The sequence below is a fragment of the Triturus cristatus genome, chromosome 10 (assembly GCF_964204655.1).
Source record: "Triturus cristatus chromosome 10, aTriCri1.1, whole genome shotgun sequence".
Lineage (NCBI taxonomy): Eukaryota > Metazoa > Chordata > Amphibia > Caudata > Salamandridae > Triturus > Triturus cristatus.
This window is the reverse complement of record NC_140593.1, coordinates 375,020,498-375,034,438: the sequence shown is the minus strand read 5'-3', so window position 1 is coordinate 375,034,438 and position 13,941 is coordinate 375,020,498. Positions and strand designations below refer to the sequence as shown.

At 44.1% G+C, this 13,941-nt stretch overlaps 1 protein-coding gene across 2 annotated transcripts in view; it reads right to left on the bottom strand.

The window, feature by feature from the left end:
• CPVL (carboxypeptidase vitellogenic like) overlaps positions 1 to 13,941 on the bottom strand; it is a 628,799-nt gene that overhangs the window by 580,876 nt on the left and 33,982 nt on the right. The window lies entirely within an intron of this gene.

Here is a 13,941-nt window from a genome sequence, read left to right as displayed (position 1 = left end):
ATGCTTGTTGGTTGTTTCCCCCGGTGCTGCAGATTCAGAAGCGATGCAGGGCCCTTATGTAATGTACTTCAACGTAAGGAGTGTTTATTCTGTGTGCTTGTGTTTCTGCAGCAAAGTTTTGCAATCTTTCATTTTGATAACCTTTGTTAAATTTGCCATTATTTGTGGTTTACCTTTGCAAATGCTGTCTCCACACTGCAAGAGAGAGGTACTTTTGACTGCATAGCAAGAACCGCCTCACTCTAGTCGGACACAGCCTGCCCAAGATGGAATAGATTCCGTACACAAGATACATACACAGATGTTTCGCAGCAAGCTTACCCGCTGCAGAGCTCTTCTACATACAAAAGGAAAAGGTATGCAGTGTACATTTGGCACTACTTTTCTACGTGCATTAGCGTTACGTGGAAGAACAAGATACGTTGTCTGCAAAGTATAGTTTATGCAGAACTATTCTTTCAGTATTAAATAAGTGCATTTGTGATATAAATTGTCACACATTTCATTATTTATACAGGATAAGCCAAAGATTTATACTTTGTAACCTTCATAGACCTATGCGAAGGCTGCAGAATTGCAGCACACCCCTAATCAAGATATATCCAAGGCAGAAAGTACGTATTAGCCCCATCAGAAATATAAATGAAGAGGTCCCTGTTGACGGCTGTGATGTCATTAATCACAACGGTAAGTTTTATAACACACACTGAATAGACCATGATGTCTAAACATCAGGGGGGGGGGGCAAGGGTCATTAATAATGGACTCCGTTATCATTTGGTTACATCAGTTTTATACAAGATGCCTGATGCCATTAGCGACTCGGAGTCTATGGGGTGCTTTATTAGGAGATCAGTTAATTTCAAGCTGTTCTTTTGTTATTTGCATGCTAGCAGCGCCATCAAGCAGTCGGAAGTTTACAACGTCAAGTTAATGTGTGGCCGAGTCGGTTCATCGCGAGTAGAATGATAGAGATCGTATCGGATTAGAGTTTAAATTCGCAAATAGAAATAACAGAACAAGACGGAAAACGTGAAAGCAGGGGTACGCGCGCGCCGGCAAACACGCGAGTAGTTCGCGCGCAGCAGCGCCAAAAGTGAAAGTAATCACGCTCCAGATGGTCCCTCGGGCGCTGAAAGCTGGCAGCTGTGCACGTTCACGCTCGCGTGAACGCAAGCTTTAGGCCAGCAAAAGCCGGTAGGTAGCACTTTGAAAACCCACTTACTAAATGTCTCGCCTGAGACAGTGCATGCGCTGGCTCGGACAAGACCTAAAAATGACTCTTTATGGATGAGTGTCATCTGGCACTTCTAACCTCATGGCAAAGGATCAAATTCACAATACTCACTAGCTGAAAGTCTAAATTTATTCACGCAGGCCTACAGCTATGCTTTAAGTCTATGTCTAGGTTTCATGGATTTCTTAAACAATTTGAGGTTTTCTCAAGCTGCAACAATTGCACAATCCCAGGAGTACTCATGTTATACCCGGTAAGAATACAGAAATGCTCCTGCGCCTTTTTCACATCCAGAAGTGTCATGCTAAGGTGCGTTGTGGAAGCAAACGTTATTTGTTTCTCATGGGGACATGGGTTTTACCCCAAAGAGAATCCCCTGGCGGTGCTCCGCCACACTTTTTTGGGGCATGTTATTCCACCTGGCTATGTTGAAAAAGGAGATACCTGTTCGACCGAAGAACATCTCTGAAAGTGTTAAGGTGGAAAGCTACCCACAGTCGTTCAATGAATACCCACCAACTTGCAGGTGGTCTTCAGCTACAACCTTTGCAGGAGCACCAACCATGGAAAGCTCATTACCCAGTCTTGGAGAGAAGATATGCTGAGATGATATGGTCACGAGACTGTCAAATTCGTTGAATTCATGTGGTAGCACTTTGGGCAAGCATTCTACAACCATGTTAACTTAAGATTGTGTACAAACTGAAGGAACTAACAAGTAATAGGTTTTGCCTTTGTCAGAGTTTTTTTTTTTTTTAAAGCCATTCTGTACAGGAGCGTGGCTGCTGTGCAACAGTGAAAGTAAAAAAAATGATAATCAAAAAGTGCAATGACTCAGTCAACGCTGGTCACATCATATCACTTTTTGACATTTTTATCCTTTCAGCCAAGCTTCACAGCAGCTGTGCTGCTTTAAAATATGGATAGTAATTTTTTATAAAATTGAAAACGCCAATAGATCTTGGCCAGACCTATTGTCTTTGCTTGTTTAGTCAACTTGTGCATTCAGGCAGCATTCAGACAGATGCAGTTGAGTTCCTCACGCTTGTTCCAGCAAGAAAGCTTAAACCAAAAAAAACACCTGGTGAAGGGCGTTATAGGGGTATTACTGAATACAGTGATTTAACAGCGGACCAAGCCCCCTTTTTCATTCACAGCTGGTAGAAATTCAGGCAAGAAGCAGAAACGTTGGATGAAAAATAGAAAATCATCCAGAGGCACCACCTGCTAGCCTTTGGGTAGAGGTAAGGTAACAGCCATAGCCAGCATTTTTGAGTCAAGGATAGTAAAATAATAGTGCGAAATTTCATGCTTGCCTACTTAGGACCCTTGAAGAGCCAAGTACACATCAAGAGTACCTTAATTATTCAATTAGTGACCACGACCAGCTGGAGGATTGGGTTACCAGGGGTAATCAACAATGCCCACAAAAGATGCTGCCCAGGATCCTGAGACAAGAGCGCACAGCACTGCACTAGGCACCATAAATGTGGCGTGTAACTCAAATTTAAATATACTAGAGGAGGCCGATTGATTGTACAAGTTTTGTTTTTTGTGAAAACAAATGAATATTTGTGTCACATCCGAGCTCTGACAGCAGCCTTTCATGTCCGTTACAGCTCTCTGTTCTCTACTGCACTAGATCTGAAGGCAGCTTACACCCACATGCAGACATGCCCATGGCCCTACAGGGTACAATACCATAACGTCTGCTTTTCTCTGATGCAGATAAAAACTTGACTAACTGTTTATGAAAGAACAGGTCTACTGCGTTCAGAAGCCAACCAATGGTAAGTAATGAGTGGACTCTGAGCCCTCGTTAGTTCTCAGGCGAGACCTAAAAATGCTTAAATTACCACAATCAATGGTAGGAAGCAGAAATGAGGAGGTTATCTGCAGCAAAATGTTAAGGGGGAAGAGTAGAGTGTATATACAGAGGGGAAGATAGTTCCAGTGGTTAGGGGCAAGCAGAGACAATGATCGAAAGGTAGACCGGACATCTGGTGGTTGGGGGTGGATGAAAGAGGAAAATGACATGCAGAGCGGAGTATGAAGAATGGAAGAGAGAGGGTGACATTCTATTACATATTGAGGGGAGTTTGCAACCAGAGCAGGACCCTTAGCCGGCTCTTCCAAACTGATCTTATTCCAATGATATCAAGGTGATCTGAGCTCGGTTTGGATTGTCCTCTCCAGCCAATAATTCAACAAGATCAGGTGCCCTTAAAGGAGGGGGGTTGAAACCTACTTCTACGTTTTGGTGTCAGTGAAAATGTATGCAGGACTGTTATGTTATGTTAGTAAAACTTATATAGCGCACAGCTACCCGAAGGTGTCCCGGCGCTTGCTACAATCCTCCTACGGTTTTGGCCAGGGGAAATTAAAACAGCCATGTTTTGAGCGCCTTCCTAAAAGCAAATAAGTCATTGCAGTTTCTTAAGCCAACAGGAAGTTTATTCCAGACCTTGGCTGCCCCAACGGAAAAACTTCTGCCTCCCCATCTAACTCTCTTAGAGGTGGACACTACAGTAAGTTTAGCTCCTAATGAACGTAAGGATCTTCCGGGCACATACCACTGAAATTGCTGTTTCAGATAGAATGGGCCTGTATCCTGGAGAGCTCGAAAAACCAAACAAAGTATTTGCTTTTTTACAGGCAGCCAGTGAAGTTTTTTTATTGAACTCGAAATGGAAGCAAATTTCGGAGTTCCCGTGAGCAACCTGGCAGCTGCATTCTGGAGCATCTGAAGTTTTTGTAAGCTGCGCTCATGAATACTTAAGTATAGGCTGTTACAATAGTCAAGTCTTGACATGATCAAGGCCGTAACCACTGTACGCTTGCAGTCGGCCGGCAGAAGGGGCAGAATTTTTCTCATGGTCCTGAGGGTATAAGAGGTAGCAGAGACCACGGCATTTACTTGATCACGCATGTCAAGGTGTTCATCCAGCACCACCCCCAGGTTCTTAACTTTTCTGGAGGGTACTGGAAGAGTCCCCATGGCCTCAGCTAGGGGTCCAGAGATTAAGATTGTTACCGAACCGAATCACCTCTGTTTTGCCAGCATTCAATTTTAAACAGTTTTGCAACATCCATTCTCCCACTGCCCCCATACAATCATGAAGCCTCTCACCAGTTGCCTCCTCCTGACCTGGTTGCAAGGAGATGACAATTTGGGTGTCATCGGCATAAGATGTTAAACCAAAGCCGAAGGATTCAATCAAGGGGGCTAAAGAGGAGACGTATACATTAAAAAGCGTAGGGCTCTCGGAGGACCCCTGAGGCACCCCACAAGGAAGGGAGAAAGGTGTGGAAACAAACTCACCCGATGAGACAGTCTGGCATCTGTCTGAAAGGAATGATTTAAGGAGAGACCAAGCTTCACTCCGCAACCCCATAAACGATCCATCAATACACCATGATGGACCGTGTCAAAGGCAGCGGAGAGATCAAGCAAGAACACCGCCATTCCTCCCTGGTCCAGCCCTTTTCTAATCTCTTCCGTGGATTCAAGGAGGGCGGTTTCGGTACTGTGACCTTCTCTGAACCCAAATTGAGTGGGATCCAGAACCTTAGCTTTCCATAGGTAAGAACTCAATAGTATTCATGTATTTTTCCACCAATTTGGAGGGCAAAGGGGGGCGTGAAATGGGGCGAAAGCTGCTTGGGTCTTTGCTGTCTAGGCTAGGTTTTTTTTTAAAAGCGGCAGGGCAGACGCAATTTTCCACAATTTAGGGAAAAGCCCTTCTGAGAACATAGCATTGAAAAGAGTTGTAAGCGTCCCAGCTAAAGGTTCAGAAGCCATTTTTGCAATTGCTACTGGGCCCGGGTCGTAGGGTGAGCCTGATCTAGCAGATACAAGAAGCTTAAATGTGTCTGGGTAGTTTATTGGAGGAAAACTATCAATGCTAAATTTTGGTCCGGGCCCTGCCTCAACGTCATGGGACAAATCCCCAGATGTACTACCGACAGGGTCCTTAAAAGTGCTGTAAATGGCTTCCACTTTAGATTGAAAGAACGTGGCCATTTCTTCACAGAGAGCCTGGCTGGGTGAAATAGTTGCAGGTGGTGGATGTGCAAGCCTAGTAACAACTTTATATAATTCCTTAGAGGAATTACTAGCTGATTTAATCTGTCCAGCAAAAAACTCACGTTTAGTTTTAAAAAGCATCTGTTTATATTGTAGGATGCCTCGTTTATATAAAACTCTATTAGTTGGATGATAGTCCTTCCTCCAGGACTGTTCCAATTGTTTGCATTTCAATTTTAGGGTCCTTAGTTCCTGATAATACCAAGGAGCCGTGGGCTGTATCCTCTTGGAAATTATTACTTTCTTAGGAGCTAGGATATGACAGGCATCCTCTATCCAAGCGGTGTAGGCAACAGAAGCTTCCTCCACCTCCAAGGGCAGAGAAGCCTGAGTCGAAAACAGCAGCTCAGTAAGTTCTTTCTCTCCTACCCTATTCCAGGCTATGATCTCCTTTGTTTTCCTAGAAGGGGGATCCCTATCCCGGCCTTCTTGAATGGTCAATTCAAACATAATAATGGAAGAGGTAATACATTTACAACAGAAAGGAATAGGAAATTTGAAAAAATCCCATCTAGCGTGTGCCCTGCCAAATGCGTGGGTCCCTTCACTAATTGCTTTAACTCAACACTATTCATTATATCTAAAAGGTTTAGCGTATCTTTATCTGCAACAGCCTCTAGATAGAAGTTAAAATCTCCCAATATAGTGTACGAGTCAAGACTCAAGCCAGCTTCCAAAAGTGTGCCGACCTCAGCTAAGAACGGATTCCTAGGACCAGGAGGTCTGTACACTAGGATTCCCCAATAGCATATAATGATCAGAGAGGCTGAGCGAGAAGGAGAACGCTTTATAAAAAGGATTAAGCATTATGTCAAAGCTAGCTTTAATGGAGCTGTGATAGATAACTGCCAGTCCTCCTCCTTTTTTAGAAGGTCTATTTGCAGTGTAGCATAAAAATCCAGGAGGAGTTGCCTTCACAAGATCTGGGCCAGATGCCTCATCAGTCCATGTTTCCGTTATAAAGGCTATTTGAACATTACTTGCCTCTATTAGAGATGCACATTCAATGCTGTGTTTCACCAAAGAGCGTGCGTTTAAAAGAAAGCAATTAAAAGCAGGAACAGCCTTGTTATTCAAACCCTTCCTCACAGATTCCCTGGCTGGATATGTGATACCTGACCCTGGAAGGGTTGTTTGACACCCCGTACAGGTCTTTATTATTGGTCCAGACATTGTACTAGGATCCAGACAGACACAGCCAAATGTCCTTGTGTACCTATTTAACACCAGTAGCTGTTTGCTAGAATAAGTAAGAGAGGGTATCTTACCTATAGTCGTACAACCTGGGGTTTCGGCGCAGAGCGCAGTCCGAACGCGGACGGGCGCAGACGGGCTTGCCTTTGGCGCGCCCGCTGCGCACTTGCGTCATGTGGGTTTAAGTTTTGTCAGGGCCAAAGAAGCTGAACCGCCGACCGTGATTCCCCCAAGATGGCGGCCCCCGCCCCTACAGCCAAGTAGAAGCTCCCCAAGATTCAGGTAAGTAAAATGCAACTCCCAACAGTTCCTGCCCCAATTAAAAGCACAATTAAAATTTGTTTAAAAGTTTACAAGTCCTAAAATAAATGTAGCAGCAATGGTACCTCCACGCAGTGGAAATATGCAGAATAGAAAGCGCGAGTAAACAGCCTGCCATCTCCCGGCTCAAGCCTCAGGAGATGCAGCCCTAATGGTAGTCATTGCAGAGAAAATGGGGGGGGAATAGAGACCTGATGAAAGAAGGCAGAGGACGAGTTAAAAACTGAGCCGAACGAAGCGTGGAAGGGACAAAGGACTAACTAGAAAGTAAGAGCAGTAAAAAAGACAAAATAAAGTAAGACTAGAAAAAAGTGTCCTAATGGCTTTCAATTTCAGAAGGGGTAGACATTTCTAAGATAGTACAGTTGAAAGCAGCAGGAAAATGTATTTGCAGAGATCTGGTGGAAGAAAAGAGGAAAATTAAAAAAGATGTGGTTATTTTACCCTGCAAATCAAGAAAGAGAGTCATGGGGAAAGTATACATGCAAAAGGAGGACAAGCATGGGGGAAGACCAACATTTATTTTAGAAGGATTAAGGTTGGGGGAGTGAGAAGACAACCATGGTTGGACAGAGGGTAGGTATTTGAGACCATCTTACGCAGAGTAGTGTTACAACAGTAGATGGAAAGAGATCTGGGAGTCATCTGTATGAAGGTGGCAAGAAAGATCAAAGCATGTGACCAAGGAGCCCCGGGGAGTAGTTTAGTTGCAGGTGGGAAAAGTAGATTACCCTAGACCAAAGCATGCAGAACTCTGTAGGAAATCCAGAGTGTTGTGACCAGCCCAAGCCACAGTGTAAGAGCAGTCAAGGTAAAACAAAGATCTATTGAACTACAGGTGAAGAGGTAGCAATTGATGAAAGGGAGAGGAGACCAGTATATACTGTTAAAGAGTATCAAAAGGAGCAGAAAGGTCAAGAAGGATAGGCAGTGAGGAGAGTTCCCATTTGTAAGTGCAAAATCACACCAATCCTGATAATGGGAATCAGGAATGGTAATTTGCAATTATAAATGAAGGTATTTTAGCACCTAAAAGCTATAAAGCAAGGAATAGCCTGGGCCCGAAAGGTCAGGCATCAGACAAAAGTAAAGAACCAGCTCATGATTTCATTAGATAAGAACAAGTATGGCAATAATCTTGGTTATGCAAAAGCTAGCTGGGTGAACAAAGTGTAACCAAGCAAAGCCAAAACAGCAAATTGCCTGTGACTATTTTATTGACAAATGAAGTTTCTGGACTCAAAGTGATGAATGTTCTTTTATTATTGGACTTGGAACCTAATATTAATGTGAACTGTTGGACCTGGCCCTTTTAGCAGGGTCTCCCCCTGTTTTTTGCTTCGTGTTGCAGAACCCATATTTTTGACATTAGTACACTTTCTTTCTCTGCTAACCAGTGGTAAAGTGCTTCTGCTATCTCACGAAAAGCATGGTACAACTTGCATCTACTTGAATTACATGTGTAGTTTACTTGTAAGTGCCTAGTACATGGTACTGTATGTATTAAGGGACTGTAAATTATTTGGTACAAGTGGGCCTGCAGCACTCATTGTGCCACATGCTACATTAGCTTTTAAAACAGGTCTTAGGCTCACAGGGCAGGGTGTATTGTATTTAAAAAGTAAAAAGTACAACATGTGGGTTTAAGTTTTACATGACCTAGCATTGAAAAACCTTTAAAGTCGCTTTCTGCTGTTGTATGGCCTATCCCTCCCATTGACTAACATTAAAATGTTATAAGTTAACCCCATAACTGATAAGTTTTGATTGGGAGCAGCTAGAGATATGCTGTTTAGACTCAAATGAATTTTAAATCATCTGTATTGGTAAAGTCTGATTTTAAATCACAATTCTGAAAATGCCACTTTTAAAAAGCAGGCATTTTCTTGTGTTATTTGTTCCTTCTGCCAGTATTCTGGGTCACATGGCTGAATGGCTATGCTGTTGGGGTGGTGTATTCCTTCCAGACAGGGAGACAAAAAGGGGAGTATATGTGGATAGGATGGTCCATCCTGCCAAAATGATGGTGTGCAGAGCTGTGCCTTGCACCACTTACACTTCAAAAGGTCTTGTCTACAGCACCCACAAAGGAACCTGACACTAGTCGTTGGTCATCTCAGACTTCTTAGAGTCTGGACAGGAAAAGGAAAGAACTTTCCAGAACCTATTGTGGGTAGTATAGGGAATCCTCCCACTTCAAAGGCTGGCTCCAGATGCAAATATTGGACCTCCAGAGCCACTCTTCAGTACTCTCCGTGACCAGTGGACGTAACAGAAGAAGGGCTTGACTGTCCAGCTGCTTGAGGCCTGCTTTGTCTGCCAAAGGACTGCCCTGCTGCTTGAGGATTGCCTTGACTTCCCCCCCAGAAGGCTGCCTTGCTGCTTGAGGACTGCCCTGCTATCTGAGAATGAAGGCTGGACCTACTCTCTTCACCACAGGCTACCCGCGTAAACCCCATGGGTCAGTTGGCTGATCTCCTGTCTGAGTAATACGGACACAACAAGCTCCAAAGACCTCCCTGAAACTGACCAGCTGCACTGAAACGGGACCTGCCTGAGCCCTGCTGGCCTCTGCTGGAGTGAGTTCCTGATCCCCAAGGGGCACCACCCCATGTCCCAGACCTTTGGCTGGCATCAGTTGAGCTCCTTCTGTGAAGAAAGATTAAATCCTGAAGTTTTGGTCTCTTCATTACCGCGAATAGGCCTGTTCTCATCGAGACACTTCCACCCGCGATGACCACCAATGGGTGAACCAGACTTTTTTTTTACCAGAGCAACTGCCAACAATGACGGGTTACTTGAGATATGCACTTCGTGCTACAGCCACGACCATCTGCGGTCAGTCCTGCACTTCGAGCTACAGAAACTAACATCCGTAACACTCTCCCCGTTCTTCACTTCTTTTATCACCGCAAACGCCCCCAGACTTTGAGAAGGTAACTTTTTTCAGAGGGACTAACCCAGTCCTTGTATCCAACCCGCGCTCCATCGCGGTCAGCCTGAACTTTTGACCGTCATTCGGTTTCGCCCAACCAGATAGCCATGAGCGGCTCTTTTCAGCACCGTTTCTACTTAAAACTGAAAAATCTCCGGTTCTACAAATTGGATTTTTGTTGTTCTGGTATCATTTTATTGATTATAAATTTACTCAATTTTTCAAAATTAGTTTTGGGATTATTCTTGTGTTTTTACTTTATTACATTTTGTGTGTTGCATAAGATCTTTACACTTTGCTTCCAAGTTATGCCCAACTGCTTTTGTGCCAGCTACCAAAGGGTTAAGCACAGGTTAGTTTAGTGACTTTTGTGGTTCATCCTGATCAGGATTATGGCGGTTGCCCGAGTTAAGCATCCACCTCTCCACCCCCAACCAAATCAACCGATTTCTTGCCAGAACAGGTTTATTTCTTCAACATTTCTTTTTCACATTTTGCAAATGTTACGGGACATACAGATGCGTGGAATAAAACCATCAGGGTGACACCCGGAGTCAGAACAAAATACAAACAAATAGATCTGCAGCATAGCAGTGTCACATCCTCCCAAAGGTGTGAGGGGGTCATCCAATAGGAGTACTCCACCCTCAACGAAGTGGAGGGGGTGGGAGTGGTATTTCATGGGGGGGGGGGGGGGGGGGAGATGGAGAAGTGACACACATGCACACATATACAAGCGGACACACCCGAGTCAGACCGTCCGTTGGAGCACAGAAGGGGTGGGGAGGGGCACTTAGCAGTGCTGTGTCCTCAACAGTCGCAGGTCTTATGCACATCACTTACCCATCCAGCCACTAAATTCATGTGGGCCTTCACTAAGGGGTGTGGGCGTGTTGTGGGTCCTCCAAGATTCAACTCAGTCCTCAACCAGTGTGTGGGTGGCTGCAGCCCCCAGTAAGCTCAGGATAGAGCCACCAGAAGAAAGGAGGGGACCAGGGGAACCAGGAGAAAGAAAAGGAGGAAACTGTATACACCCCTCAACAGAGGGAGGGGAACTTGAAACAGGAAATAAGATGCTGCTTACGAACAAGGAAATTAGGCATCCCCCCACCCCCATCATCTGTCCAATTAAAAGTGCGGCTCTTCTACCAGTGTATACTTCACAGAAACGGAAGGGAGGGCACGCTAAACCTCTAGCCCCACCGCTATCTGACCCGTCTAGGGTAAAGGGTGAGGCTCTTTAACCCAAAGTCTCTGCGCTCTTTTTTTGAATGTGCAAGCTAGGCTGCCTTCTCCTTCCCCGGAGTCTGACACGTAACAGACCGAGTAGGACGCAGAGACGCCGCCGGTATATACATCGATAAGAATATCTGAAGCTATATCTATATGATGACATTCGCCTAATAAACTGCCGTCTTCACCGTTAATCATTTATCATCGAAAGACGGAACAAATTATATTAGCATACTTCGATTCATTGTATCACACCTTTTATCATGATATAAAAAGGAAGAGAGCTTTAAATCTGGTGAACAAAACTATTCACGAGTAATCATCCCAAAAAGATTGACAATAAAGCAAAAGAAATAAAGTTTTCTGACCATTGGAAATTTATAGGAGATACAAACAAAGTTAACGTGTGGCCTCTCCTGATGAAGACGCAGGTTTGCGTCGAAACGCGCGTCGAAAAAAAGAATCTACTCGTCAGCCACTAAAGAATATGCACTTATGCAACTGTAGTTATTATGTTTATTGATGAAAACACAATGTTTTAATGTCCATACAATTGTATTTTACTTTGTATTATGAAATGTTTTTTAATATGTCATTAAATGAATGTTTTTAATTTAGTAAGTGTTAGTTGAATTTATATAGTGTTGCACTCCACTTTTTCTGATATCTAAATTGCACTTGTAGGGCATATATATACCAACTGATTACAGATATTTGAATTATATTGCCTAGGGATTTATACCTTACTTTATAGTACCCTGCCCTAGGAATTATACAATTATTGGACAGGGGGCCCTTGTTATTTCATTTGAGCTAGTGAACTGACTATGCTGGAAAAAACAAACCCCTGCCTCGGAAGAGAGCCGCAGGGGACCTGCAGAGGCAAGTATTGCACCCAGTAATAGGTTTCAGGTTCTGGTGAGGAGCGATCAGGAAATGTCTCAGGAAGCGATTCAGGTAGAGTCTTAGACCCCGGAATTACATGGGGGCCAAGACAGCGTACAAAGCCAAGACTGGAGTAAACACCTGACTCCAAATCACGATAACCCCAGTAGTTTAACTATTACGCAGTCTGATCAACAGACATCTAAAGAAGCTGTATCAAATTCTGGGGTGGGAAAACTGATGGAGTCCATGATCTTGATGAGAGAGAAGTTCGCCGTCTCTGAGAGAAACCAGGGCAAATTTCAGGAGTCTTGTGAGGCATTGGAGGAAAAAAATGACCTCTTTGATGAACCGAGTGGCAATAGTTGAGGCCTCTCTGACGGATCTCGGCAAGGAGGTCGAGGAAAACCGAGAGGAAATAAAAGCACTAAAATCAAGGGAAAAAGACCTCAGGGACAAAGTGGAGTCCTTGGAGAATAATTCCCGAAGAAATAAATTGAGACTGTTAAATATCCCGGAGGGGAAAGAAGGTGAAAGTGTCAAAAGTTTTCTAGTGAATCTGCTCTGCGAGTTTATTCCAGGTCTGGATCCATCAGTACTGGAGAAAGATATACAAAGGGCTCATAGAGACCCTTTCAGGAGTTCTGGGGCAAGGAAAAATCCGTGGACGTTTATTAACTTTCAGTCCTATTCTCCGAAGGAGAGGGTCTTAGCTGAGGCGCTTAAGGAGAGTATATACAAAAAAAGAGGATTGGTTGTTTAGGATCCGCTCCGACATCTCCAGGGTCACCCAAGATCGCCAATGGGAGCTAGGCAAATTTATTCAGGACCTGAAATCACTGGTGTCAACAGCGCAAATGCGTTTCCCTTCATCCCTAAGAGTTATGTGGCAAAACAAGATGCATAACTTCAGAGATCCCTAAAAAGTGGAGTTATTTATAAACCAGATTAAGCCACAGTAGTTGATGCGAGATAGGGTCCAGACCAGAGCAGGCAGGGCCTCGAAGGGTGAACATGTTCAGCCCAAGAAAGGATGGGAGGGTTCTCCAGGGGGTGGTTGGTGGGGGGTGTTCACAATTTTTTTTAATACACATTGCTTCACAGGGGAGTTGGGAACAAATAGGAAAAAAATATGTCCAAATTTGTGGTTTAGAGTGATTGTGGTCGGAGGGAGAATGCAGGGTCTGAAGCATAACACTAATCTTAAAGATGATTGGAATATTATCCTGGAATGTCAACTGGCTGAGGGCAAGGAGGAGGAGGCAGAAGATATTGCAATATCTGCGAGTGGTAGATAGCGAGATTATTATTTTGCAGGAGACACATTTGTTAAAAGCGGAATGGGAAGAGGCAACAAAGAAATTAAAATGGGTGGATGTTTCGATATGCACTAATCAAAACTGCTGTGTCAAAGGGGTGGCTATCATACTTAAGAAAGCAGCGAAAGTGGAAATAATAGAAGCCTATTCAGATCCCAGAGGGAGATGGGTGGTAGTTAAAGCTAAGATTCAGGGGCGACCATATGTTATCGCTGGTTATTATGGGCCGAATATGGATGACCCCTCACCATTACAATCCCTGTATAACCAATTGTTGGATTTTACTGCCCCCCTAATCTTGGCAGGTGATTTTAACTTATTACTAGACCCTAGGAAGGATAGGTGGCCAATTATGAAGCCATCCATAGAGTCAAACTTACCTCAAATGTGATCAATGCTCAGATGCTGTATGCAAGACTTTGGACTGCAGGATGTATGGAGAGAGAAGGGGGTGGGTGATCAAAAGTACACTTTTAAGACTAGGAGACATGGCCACGCCTCAAGGATTGATTATTTTCTTGTGGATAAAGGATAGAGTAGGATGGTTAGTAAGGTGGAACATATGCCAGCCCACTTGTCAGATCATTCAGCGGTTCATCTGGAACTGAAGGTGGAAATTAGGGCCCCCCCCCCTCAAGATAGACGTTGGACAGAGCTCTATTATTAGATCCCCAAGTGGTGATGCAGTTAAGTGTGGGAATTTAGCAGAGATCGCTGTTAGCATGAGCTG